The sequence below is a fragment of the Nicotiana tabacum genome, chromosome 8 (assembly GCF_000715075.1).
Source record: "Nicotiana tabacum cultivar K326 chromosome 8, ASM71507v2, whole genome shotgun sequence".
Lineage (NCBI taxonomy): Eukaryota > Viridiplantae > Streptophyta > Magnoliopsida > Solanales > Solanaceae > Nicotiana > Nicotiana tabacum.
Window position 1 is genome coordinate 186,446,122 of NC_134087.1, and position 10,818 is coordinate 186,456,939.

The following is a 10,818-nucleotide window of genomic DNA, read 5'->3' on the forward strand; positions in this document are numbered from 1 at the left end:
TTTTGACTGTGTGTGTGGAAGTTGACAATATTCATTAAGTCTCGCCAGTTTTCATGGTGTTTCCGGCCAGTTTTCATGGTGTTTTAGGCAACGGAGAAAGAGTCTCGAGTAGCTGGGTTAGGGGTTCCTGGGGTGTCCTTCGCTGATTTCTATGGCTGAAGGGTGGTTATGGTCGTTGGTGTCAAGGTCAAGTGCAGCTATTGTTGGGTTCAGTGTTGAAGAGTGAAGGAAACGCTGATGGGGCGTGAGGCAGATGGAGTACCGGAGGGATCATTTTTTTTGGGTATTACGCGGCTGTCGGCTCAGGTCGTCGTGAAGAAGACAAATACGAGAGTATGGGGTCTGTGCATTTCTCCGGCGTGCATGGGTCGTGTATGGGTGTTGCTGCGTATGTGAAGAAGAAGACCTTGGGGGTCTTTGTATCTTGTTGCGCAACTTTTTTTTTCTGTGTATATCCATTCTTCTTCTTTAGTCTTAACCTTGTTTTTATAGTGTAGAGTCTAGGTCTAGATAGTTGTAGGGTTTTTAGGTTAAGGAGTATGGGCCTGGAAATTATGGGCTAGGTCCAAAATTAGGCCTAAAAATGGGTTGCTCGAACCCAAGTTCTATTCTTTCCGAGATTAAAAATACGGGCCCATTTATTAATTAATCCTACTATTCAAATAATTATTAAAATAAAACAAACCTATTTTTGGCATTTTCAAATATCATATTAAAATAAAAATCCGATACTATTTTTATATATTTTTTAGGATTTTTTTTAAGATTAAAATGACTACAAAACATTAATGAACCTATTTTTGTGATTTTTTTTGTTTTCTTGTAATAAAATAAAGTAAAAGAGTCAAAATTACTTAAAATATCTATATTATGCCTAAATTAAATATTTGCGCGCTAAAATATGAAAAATCTTGGGGAGGGTCAAAAATTACATGTCTACACTCTATACCTCTTGGTAGTTTGAGTGATTTTGCCCTAATTGACTTTCTCAAGACCAATTGGGTATGATAATTTGTGCAAGCGATTTAGGTTCAAGTCGGGTATTACTATCTCTAGGTTTAATACTTTAATTGGGGCTATCAATCTCTTGAATACGCCCCAATTCCTTGTTGGACTAATTTTCCTAGACTCAAGCTCTCTTTCTCAAGAAGAGCCCAAGTCAAAAAGTCACAAATTAGTGTTTGCAACCACTAATTCAACATGGAAAACAAAAATTAGTTCAAATATCAAACACCCATAGACATTCAAGCCTTAAAACTCAAGACCCATCAAATACCTGCATTAGGGTTGAGCCACAACCCTACCTAATGGGTCTAGCTACTCATAATAATAGAAAAAAACTAATAAATAGATGAACAATAACCCATAAGATTTAATTACAAACTAAGATAAAGAAACTTCAGTGTTAAAGTAGCTACAAATTGCTCAAAATAGTCAAAAACCTCTGTTCATGAGCCCAGCTCAAAGTTAGATTACAAAAGATGACCTAAAAATAGGAAAAGAAAGTATTTATACTAGGCCAAATTTTCTGGACAAAAATACCCCTAGGGGTAGTGCGGTCCGCACAAAATGCACCGCGGACCGCAGTGAGGCTTCTGGGCTTGAATAATCGTTCTCTGAATCTAGCCACCGCAGGCCGCATAAAATGCACCGCGACCGCAATGGCTTCAACTGTGGTCTGCACAAAAAGGACCGCTGACCGCATTGGCCTTTATCTCCAAATTTCCAACTCTCTGAACCCCATCTTTGCGAACCGCACAAAATGGGTCACGACCACAAAGAGGCCACTACGACCGCACTAAATCCTTCGCGGTCCGCACTGCCTTAGGCTCCAAAAGTGCACCTCTCTGAATCTCCTCACTGCAGACTGCACTAAATGGCTTGCGGCCACAGTGGGCCTGTTGCAGCTGTGCTTTGACTTGTTCTTGGTTCTTGTGCATGTTTTACTCCGTTTTGAGCTGGTTTTGACTAATTGTCACCTTTATGACCAAACCCTGCAAACAAGTACAACATGTAAGCCTTTGGGACTATTTTGTATACATTTTTAATCAAAACTCAAGTAAGAAGGAGTGTAAAATGAACTATAATTCCTAGTTATCAGTCATCCAGATAGACGGCCACCAAAGAAATAGAGGAACCAGCCTTCTTATAAAAGAGGGAATAGTCATTTAGAGAGTGAGTGAAACCTTTAAATTCAGCGCAGTTGTCAACCTAGCACACCATTACCTTGAGGCTTGACGAAGCCCATATAAGGACTTCCTAAGTTGACAACCATGTTAGGTACAAGAGGTAGTAGCCCAGCAGGAAACTTCATATACACTTCTTCGTGTAAATCACCATGTAGAAAAGCGTTATTGACATCCAACTGATGCAACCCCTAATTTTTCCTTACTGCCAAGGCTACGATACATCGGATGGTGGTCAATTTGACCACAAGGGAGAAAGTCTTTATGAAATCGATCCATTCCCTTTATATGTCCCCTCGAATGACCAACCGAGCTTTTAATCTCTACAGGCTACCATCAAATTTGAGTTTCACATTGTAAACCCATTTACAAGGTAGTGTCTTCCGACCTTGTGGTAAAGGAACTACTTCCCATGTCTCATTGGTGATTAAAACATCAATTTCTTTGGCCATAATTTCTTGCTAGTCTGGATGCATGACTGCCTAAGAATAGGAAGAAGGCTCTCGAATGAGGGAAGAGAAGTAAACAGTTTTTGGTTAGGGAAAGATAATACACTAAAAGAAAACTGCATAGGAGAAATAGGAGAAAGAAAACAAGGAGTGAAAACATCAGTTAAATGAACTACACCACAAATATAGTCACCTAGGTAAGCAGGTGTCTTGTGATCCCTCAGGACCTGCGCAAGGTAGTCTTAACAATAGGAGGTGTTGATTGTAGTGAAGAAGGAGAGTAGTCAGAAATAGTAGGGGAAGTAGATGAAAGAGAAGAAGAAGAAAGAGGGAATAAACCGTGAGGATAAAGTGGAAGAAGAATATTGGATAGGTGAATTAGGAGAGCAACGAGTAGGATTTATAGGAGAAGGAATAGGAGAAGGAGAATCATCTGAATGAACATCCAGGGGTGAGAGAGGCATAGAACAATCAGAGAAAGACTCTATAAGAAATAGAGGACGGTGAAACTTATTCTGTGGAGTAGAAAATGGGAAAATTGATTCATGAAAGACCACATTTCTGAAAATAAAAATGTTTCTGGTTTGTAGGTCTAACAACTTATATCCCTTCTTTCCAAAAAGGTATCCAATGTGTCACACCTCCTTTTTCTACCCCGAAAAGGGGTATAAAGGGAGTTTTTCCAATTAAAGTGACAATAATCGAAACGGGATTATTTATATTTATTCAGAGTTGCCACTTGGGTTAACCCGAAAGAAGGTAAGGAATTCTATTAATCCGAAAGAAGGTGTTAGGCATTCTCAGGTTCTGTGGTTTTAACACGATCGCTTAACTATTAATATTTGGCCTAATTATCTGATTTATTACACAATTTAAACCTATGTACAATTTTAACTTTCAAACCACTTTTAATTATTTATGGAATTATTCTCGAACAAGTTACGATTGTCGTACACTTGTTTGTTTGGTACACATTGCGAATCGTGTCATGGGAACCGTACCCACGATCTACAACATGTTTAATTTTATTAGCATTATTAGAAGTTGTGGTCGGGTCACATAAATGTACCCCCCGGATTTGAAAATCATAACTACGTTACGGAAACTGTACCCGTAGTCATGATGATAGAAATACTTCCAAACCAGCACATAACTTCATTTTAACTAACATCCTAGAAAGGGATAACCAATCCTTAAGGCTACTCATATAATCTATGACAAACTTTAGCCTAAAACGACTTTGCTTGGTATAAAATCAAACTAACTAATTAAACTCAAACCATATTTATTGCCATTGATTACATGAACTGTGATTTAGATGACTATTCACGGACAGAATTACGAGCCAGAAAACATAAACTGATAAACCTTTTTAAACAGATTCTAGATCAATAATGAGATAAACAAAATAAATCATATTGCATTCATGATCATCGAAAGTTATTAGCAAGAATATGCAAATAAAATTTAAATAGATAATAAGGTGAGAAATGAACCTCAATACTGAAAATTGATTATTTCACGGTTTGAAAATGCTAAGCAAAGGAATGAATAGGGCCGCGAACAAGATCTAAATTGGAAAACCTCGCCGGAAACCTCATCGAATCTCTGACCGGACTGCCTTGCCTCTCGGACGGCAACTTCTAGGATCGAACACCCGTTTCAACTCCACTCCATTTCGGAAGCCAAGACCAAAAGAACAGCTAGAATTTTCATTATATATATTTCGAGTTTGAAATCAAAACTGAAGCTAAAATCAATTGAAATCTTTTCTTTAATATAGATGAACTAAGATGAAATCAGAAAAAATGAAAATCAGAATCAAAAGCCAACCCCCCCCCCCCCCAAATCCCCTGTTCTATTTTCGTCACTCCCTCTCAATCTCTGTCTTTGCAACACTGTCCCATTCCTCCTCTTTTTTATTCTATTTTTCATTTCCTTTTTTTAGGGGCGATGTCGGCGGCAATGCTAGGAGATGGCAGAGGCGGGTGGGTGTTGGAGAAGGGGATTGCCTAGTCCTTTAGACCTGCTTCTGGCGGGTTTGGGTGGAGATGAAGAAGGGAGGCGAGATGTGACTGGCTTTGTGAGGTGGTGGGGATGGGTGTCACTGTTTAGGGATGCTAGGGCTAGGAAGAAGTGCTGAAAGTTGCTGGAGTCCGGCGCTTGAATGGGGTGTTTAAGGTTGTGCGGCTGTGTTGTTGGTGTTGAGGGGGCGGAGGCCGGCGGTTTGGGGCTGCTGCGGCTGGTTTTGGTTAAGGGGTATTGTTTGGTTGTGTGTGAAGGCTGAACAAGATGAAGGTCTTCAAGGGTACAGCTGGGAGCTCTTTGGTGTCTCTAGGGTTAAGTCTTTCTAGGTTTTGTGTCTAAGGAAGAAGGAGGGGTCCTAGGGTTTCAAATCCTATAAAAAACGGCTGAAGCCTCTTTTGTGTGTAGTCTAGGTTTTTTTTTAATGTCTAGGTCTTGAAAATGTATGTTAGGGTGTATAAGAAGAAGGGGAAGTGGGTCTTAGGGTTTGGGCTTTAAAATTGGGCCATCTCTTTGGACCTCTTCAATTAAGACCAAACAACATAGCTTCAAATTTCATACTCTTTCTTTTAAAACAAGACTAAAAATACTACACTATTTACTAATTAATCCTACTTAAGTAAAATAACTATTAAAATAAAATTAACCGTTAAAACAAATCTTTTTTTTGGTATTTTCAAATATCATACTAAAATTTAAAAACGGAAAAATCATTATAAAATTAAAATAATATTCCTGAAAATAAAGTGGAACTATTTTTGTATTTTTGTATTTTTGAATTTTATGTAAAGTAGATAAATTAAAAGTAACTAGATAAAATATTAATTAGAAAATATTTTTGTAATTTTTATTTTTGTGATAAAATAAAGTAAAAGAGTCAAAATTATTTAGAACAGCGATACTAAACCTAAGCTAAATATTTTACACTAAATGTGTAAAATCTTGGGGAGGATTAAAAATTACATGTCTACACAATAAATACACAAGCAGTTGCTCTAGGATCCAGTTTTCCCCTATGATGAGGTAAGGTAGAGGCAAAATATAAGCACCCAAAGAATTTGAGTAACCTATAATTAGGAGTCTTCTGAAACAAAATCTTATAGGGAGTTTTATAATGGAGTAATTTGGAGGGAAACCTATTGATGAGAAAAGTTGTTGTTAGTAAATATTCTCCCCAAAAAAGCAATAGGGACCTTTGAAAGGAAAAGAAGGGCTCTACAGATTTCCAATAAGTATTTGTATTTTCGTTCAACAATGCCACTTTGTTGAGGGGTACCAACACATGAGATTTGATGTAAAAAACTCTTAGAAGTAAAATAGGTAGTGAATGCAACATTGCTTCCTAGTTCAAATACATTATCAGACCTTATTGTCTTGACTTTGGTATTAAATTGCTTTTCAACCATAGAAATAAAATATTGAAGCACTGTAAAAGTATTACTTTTAGTGCTTAGCAAATATGTCCAAGTACCCTTACTATGGTCATCAACAATAGTAAGAAAGTACTTAAAATTATCATGTGTGGGTGTTTTATAGGGGCCCCAAGTGTCTATGTGGATAAGCTCAAAAATGTTAAATGTAGAAGTTGTGCTTTTTGGAAATGGTAATTTGTGTTGTCGAGCTATAGGACAAATTGTGCAAGAAAAACCATTCTATGTAAAATTATGTTGTGTGCAACTAGGGATATGCCTCATAGCAGAAATAGGTAAATGACCATGTCTTACATGTCATAAAATATCACAAGAAACCACAAAATTATCTATAGAATGTGAAACATCATATGCACTAAAAGTGTTTATAATGAAAGATGGAATGACTGATTCAATTTTATTTCTATGTACAGGAAATCAAAAAATAATATGTGGAGTAAAGAAAATATAGTCTAGCTTTGACATCACCAAACCCAGAGGCCTCCTCAAGGGAAGGCCCTGCAAGAAACAGAAAGAATCAGAGAAGGTAAGAATGGATTTAAATTATATGCATAATATGTGAACAGATATGAGATTGAATTAAAAATATGGAACTAGTAGGACAGTGTTCAGAGTCAATTTAGGGTGTACAGTAACTTGTCCTGCATGTGTTACTTTGACCCTTTGAGAATTAGGAAGGTTTACATTCACAAGAATAGGAAGGACTTTATTGTGTCTAAGAATGCTGGGATCAAATGTCATATGTTCAGAAGCTCTAGAGTCAATGATCCAAAATTGACTCTTAGCGTTCTTAGAAATGATGATAGGAGTAGGTAGAGATGTACCAGCACTATTGGCATTCCCATTGACCTCAGAATTTGTTGCTACTTGTTGCCCGATTTTGACTTGTTGAAGTAGTTCCATTAGTTGTGTAAATTGTTCTTGTTTAATACCAATTGTTGCTTCTGTCTCATTGTTGTGAAATTGTCGTACACCTTTATGTAAGAAAGTTGCATGACCTTGAATAGGATTTTGTAGCTTTCTTTGCCTGTTGTTATTTCTAAAATTCTGCTTTTGGGGATAGCCATGGATTTTAAAATTATTTTCAATACTGTGTCCTGATTTTTTTAATAGTTACAGAATAATCCTTTCCTGTATTCCTGATTATTACTAGAGCTATTTCCACCAAAAGAGTTTCCAGCTTGAGAACTATTTCCACCAGAAGAGTTCCCAGCCTGACTAACAAAATTATTAAACTTTTCTTGCGGCTTGTTAAATTTCTATATTGTAGCAGCAAAAGAACTAGAATCACTAGGATAGTGTCCTATAGACTGAATGCCATTTTGTCTCTCCTCATGAAGCAGTAGATAATAGGCTTTGTCGATTGTTGGTGAAGGTTGCATCATAATGTTTCCTCTTACCGTAGTATATTTCTCATTTATTTCTATTAGGAACTGCACTAATTTTTTCCTTTCTTCAAGGGCATAGTTCTTCTCAAGTGAACCGCATTTACAATCCACACAAGCATAAACAATTTGAGCATCAAGTAATTCTATCTCATCCTATATAGCCTTGATTTTGTTGAAGTAAGTAGCAATATTATTTGAACCTTGCACTGTTTCTCATAACTATTTAGTAATTCAAAAGATTGAGCTAAATTTGATTGTCCATACCTTTCCTCCAGTTGTTTTCACAAAATTCTAACTGATTTGGATGAATTACACTAGGTCTGAGGTCAAGGAGTTTAGGACCCAAGCAAACACCAAATCATTACATCGAATCCAATACTTCAAATAAGGTGAATCATACTTCGACATGCTTAAGCTTCCATCGATGAAGCAAAATTTATTTTTGGCTGATAGTGCAATCAAAATGGATTTTATCCAAGCGCCATATCCAGATCTATCACACTGAGGTGAAACCAAAGCTAGCCCAGGCGAATCAGAAGCATGAAGATATTAATGATGATCAATATTGACATTTGCTGGTACTGCCATTTTCAGTGATCAACCAACAGAAATCGAATAAACAAAACCTAGAAATCTGAAGAGAAATTATAGAACAAAAATTTCAAATTGAAACTAGATTAGATAAAAAAATTCAGTATTGATCTTAGTGTTGCATTGAGATCAAAAATTCAGATCGAAACTAGATGAGATTGGAATTGAGAATTGAGCCGGATCACTCTAATGCTCTGATACCATGTTGAAATTCTAGAAAGAGAATTTTAGCAAATTGTTGAAACTGTATTTTTCAATCTGAGAAAATAAAGTGTATTGTACAAACTATGCATAATATCCACGTGTATCTTCCACTTACTAACTAACCTCTAACTACTTTTGTACACGTGTGTAAAAAGGTATAAAGAAAATACATAAATTGTGACATTCAACTGTCATCCAATGGGCTAAAACTAACGGGTGGGATGAGAGAACTAAATGGAGAGTGTTGCACTTGATCATGACACGTAGAGAGCTAAATAGGAAGCCTCAAACTCGGTATCTCAAAACCATTAGAAGTAAAACCTAGCCGCCATCAACCTGGATCCAACACTTGGAGTTTGGGTGATTAAAATCTGGAAATGCAATGTCTCCAGCACTATATTATAAGTGTGACGCCCTTACTATGAAGTTAAAATAGCAAAATGTCCAAATAAAGGTGAACGGCATTTATGCCCCTTAATAAAAAGTTATTCCTATACTCCACATCTTTATACAAAGTTAAAAAAAAAAAAATTAAATTAGAAAAAAGAACTTCTATTTATTACTCTTGAAACTTTGAAGCAAAGAATTTGAAGAGTTGCAACAAAATCACGCTCCAAACTGAAAAGTTTTTCTGTGTGGCCACACTCTTAATTGCTATTTAATAATAGTGGAAAGTTGAATCTCTTTCACTTCTTGCTATTATCATGTTCTCCTAAAAATGCACAAAAATACGTACATTAGAATAGTTACACAAGAAGAGTCAAAAAAGCAACAAGAATAGTTACACATGAAGTTCAAATAACCTAAATGTTAGAGCAAACGAAGAGATATTATGTTGATATATCATTTATGTAATTTAATTAGGAGCTACTAGAAAAAGCTAAAGGTCTATAGTATCTAAGAAAAAATGGATTGCACGTATGGTGCTCCGGCTTATATGATTGCAGTCGTGAATACTAGAATTTTGCTACACAGTGTATCCTAATATGATGTCAATGGAGTTGGATTTAGGAGCCAAGATTCTATTTGAGATGTAAAAGACCTATGTAAATTTACATATAGCTTTTTTAGTTTTTGTTTGCTCTCGGGCTTAATTTTATTATACATAATTTTTTTAATCATTTTCACTCAGATATATAGCATATGATGCCTATAATAGTTGACATGAGAGTTTTACCATTTTCTTAGTTAGAATTCTTACTGGCAGGGAACCAATTTTAAAACGTTTATGTGAAAATGAAATCAAATTTTGGATTTGTATAGCATATTGTTTGACAATAAATAGAAATTTAAGACCATAAAATTTAGAGTAAACAGCAACTTGAACAGTAATGGATCACCTATGAGATTCAACTTGGTCACACATTTTTCTAATTGACATTGCACTTTTGAAGCTTCAATTTTTTGTTTAAACTACTATTTATGTTGTTTAATATTTTTTATATTAATTGACATGAGATACACGTGCATAACATGTATTCATAAACTAGTCTAAAATAAGTGCCATTTTGACAAACAAAGAAAGAAGCAATGAAGAGAGTAATTGAAGAAACTTCATTGACTTTCACATTATTTTCTTAACGAGTGAAATAAAAATAAATCGAAAGTTGGAACATATCAGTGTGATATGATTTGTTACATGACCATCTTAACCTAACACATTTTAATTCAAGTAAATTCTGATAGGTTGAGTCACGACCGTCTATCAATTTAAAACCCACTCAAATTTAATCAAACTCATTCATTGTCACCTCAATTAAAAGGAATGCAAAAATAGCAATTGAGGGTAGGATACGTCAGCTTTGGATGAGCCGTTTTCAACTCCCATGATCCTCCGCAAAATCTAACCCACACAATAAAGATGTGAAACACATTAGATAAGACGTGGGCTGATCTTGTCCACAACGTGTCACCTTGTGATTTGTCTATTAGTTAGACTATCGACTTATCAACTCTGACTCTCCATCATTCGTCTAGAGAAAATAACACCCGATGTGCCGCGCAAAAATGTAGGAAATATTTTAATTCAGACTCAATGCATGTAAAATTAGAAGGGCATGCCATTCTTTTATATACATCAGCTGTATCATTTAATTATTAGAAATTAATACTTATTTTTCGTCTAATTAATTCTTTATATGTAAATAACCATGATATGTATGTTAGATTGTGTTCTTTGAATGTGTGTAGTAACCCTAGCTGCGATAGGCAATGAATGTGCTTTAGAAGGCATTTCTCTAGCATGTACTAAAGACAATGCTATAGGTCTCGTACCCTAGCTTGCTACTGTTGTTGTTGTAATTATTATTCATATAAGTATTTTTTCCCTTAAAAAAACCATGATTTGGCATATAATTCAGATTCAAATAACCTCTTTTGTTCTCCCCTCAAAAATATTGTGTCTGTTTGATTTGTGCTATTCCCTGATCGTCAAAAGCACCCCTAGTTTACGTTCTTAAAGGAGTTTCGTATTTGTCTTGGCAAACGTACTAACACCAAAACTTTTTTTACTTAGATAAGTTGAAGGAGTGACTCAAACTCAATC

General features: G+C 35.7%; 1 long non-coding RNA gene across 1 annotated transcript; it reads right to left on the bottom strand.

Annotated features, from left to right (window-relative positions):
• Positions 1-1,352: 1,352 nt before the first annotated feature.
• Positions 1,353-5,086, bottom strand: LOC107785914 (uncharacterized). The gene is made up of 2 exons (XR_001648009.2): positions 4,132-5,086; positions 1,353-1,994 (listed from the first exon to the last, which is right to left on the bottom strand). It is a non-coding gene; the product is annotated as an uncharacterized LOC107785914 (long non-coding RNA).
• Between the last annotated feature and the right edge of the window lie 5,732 nt (positions 5,087-10,818).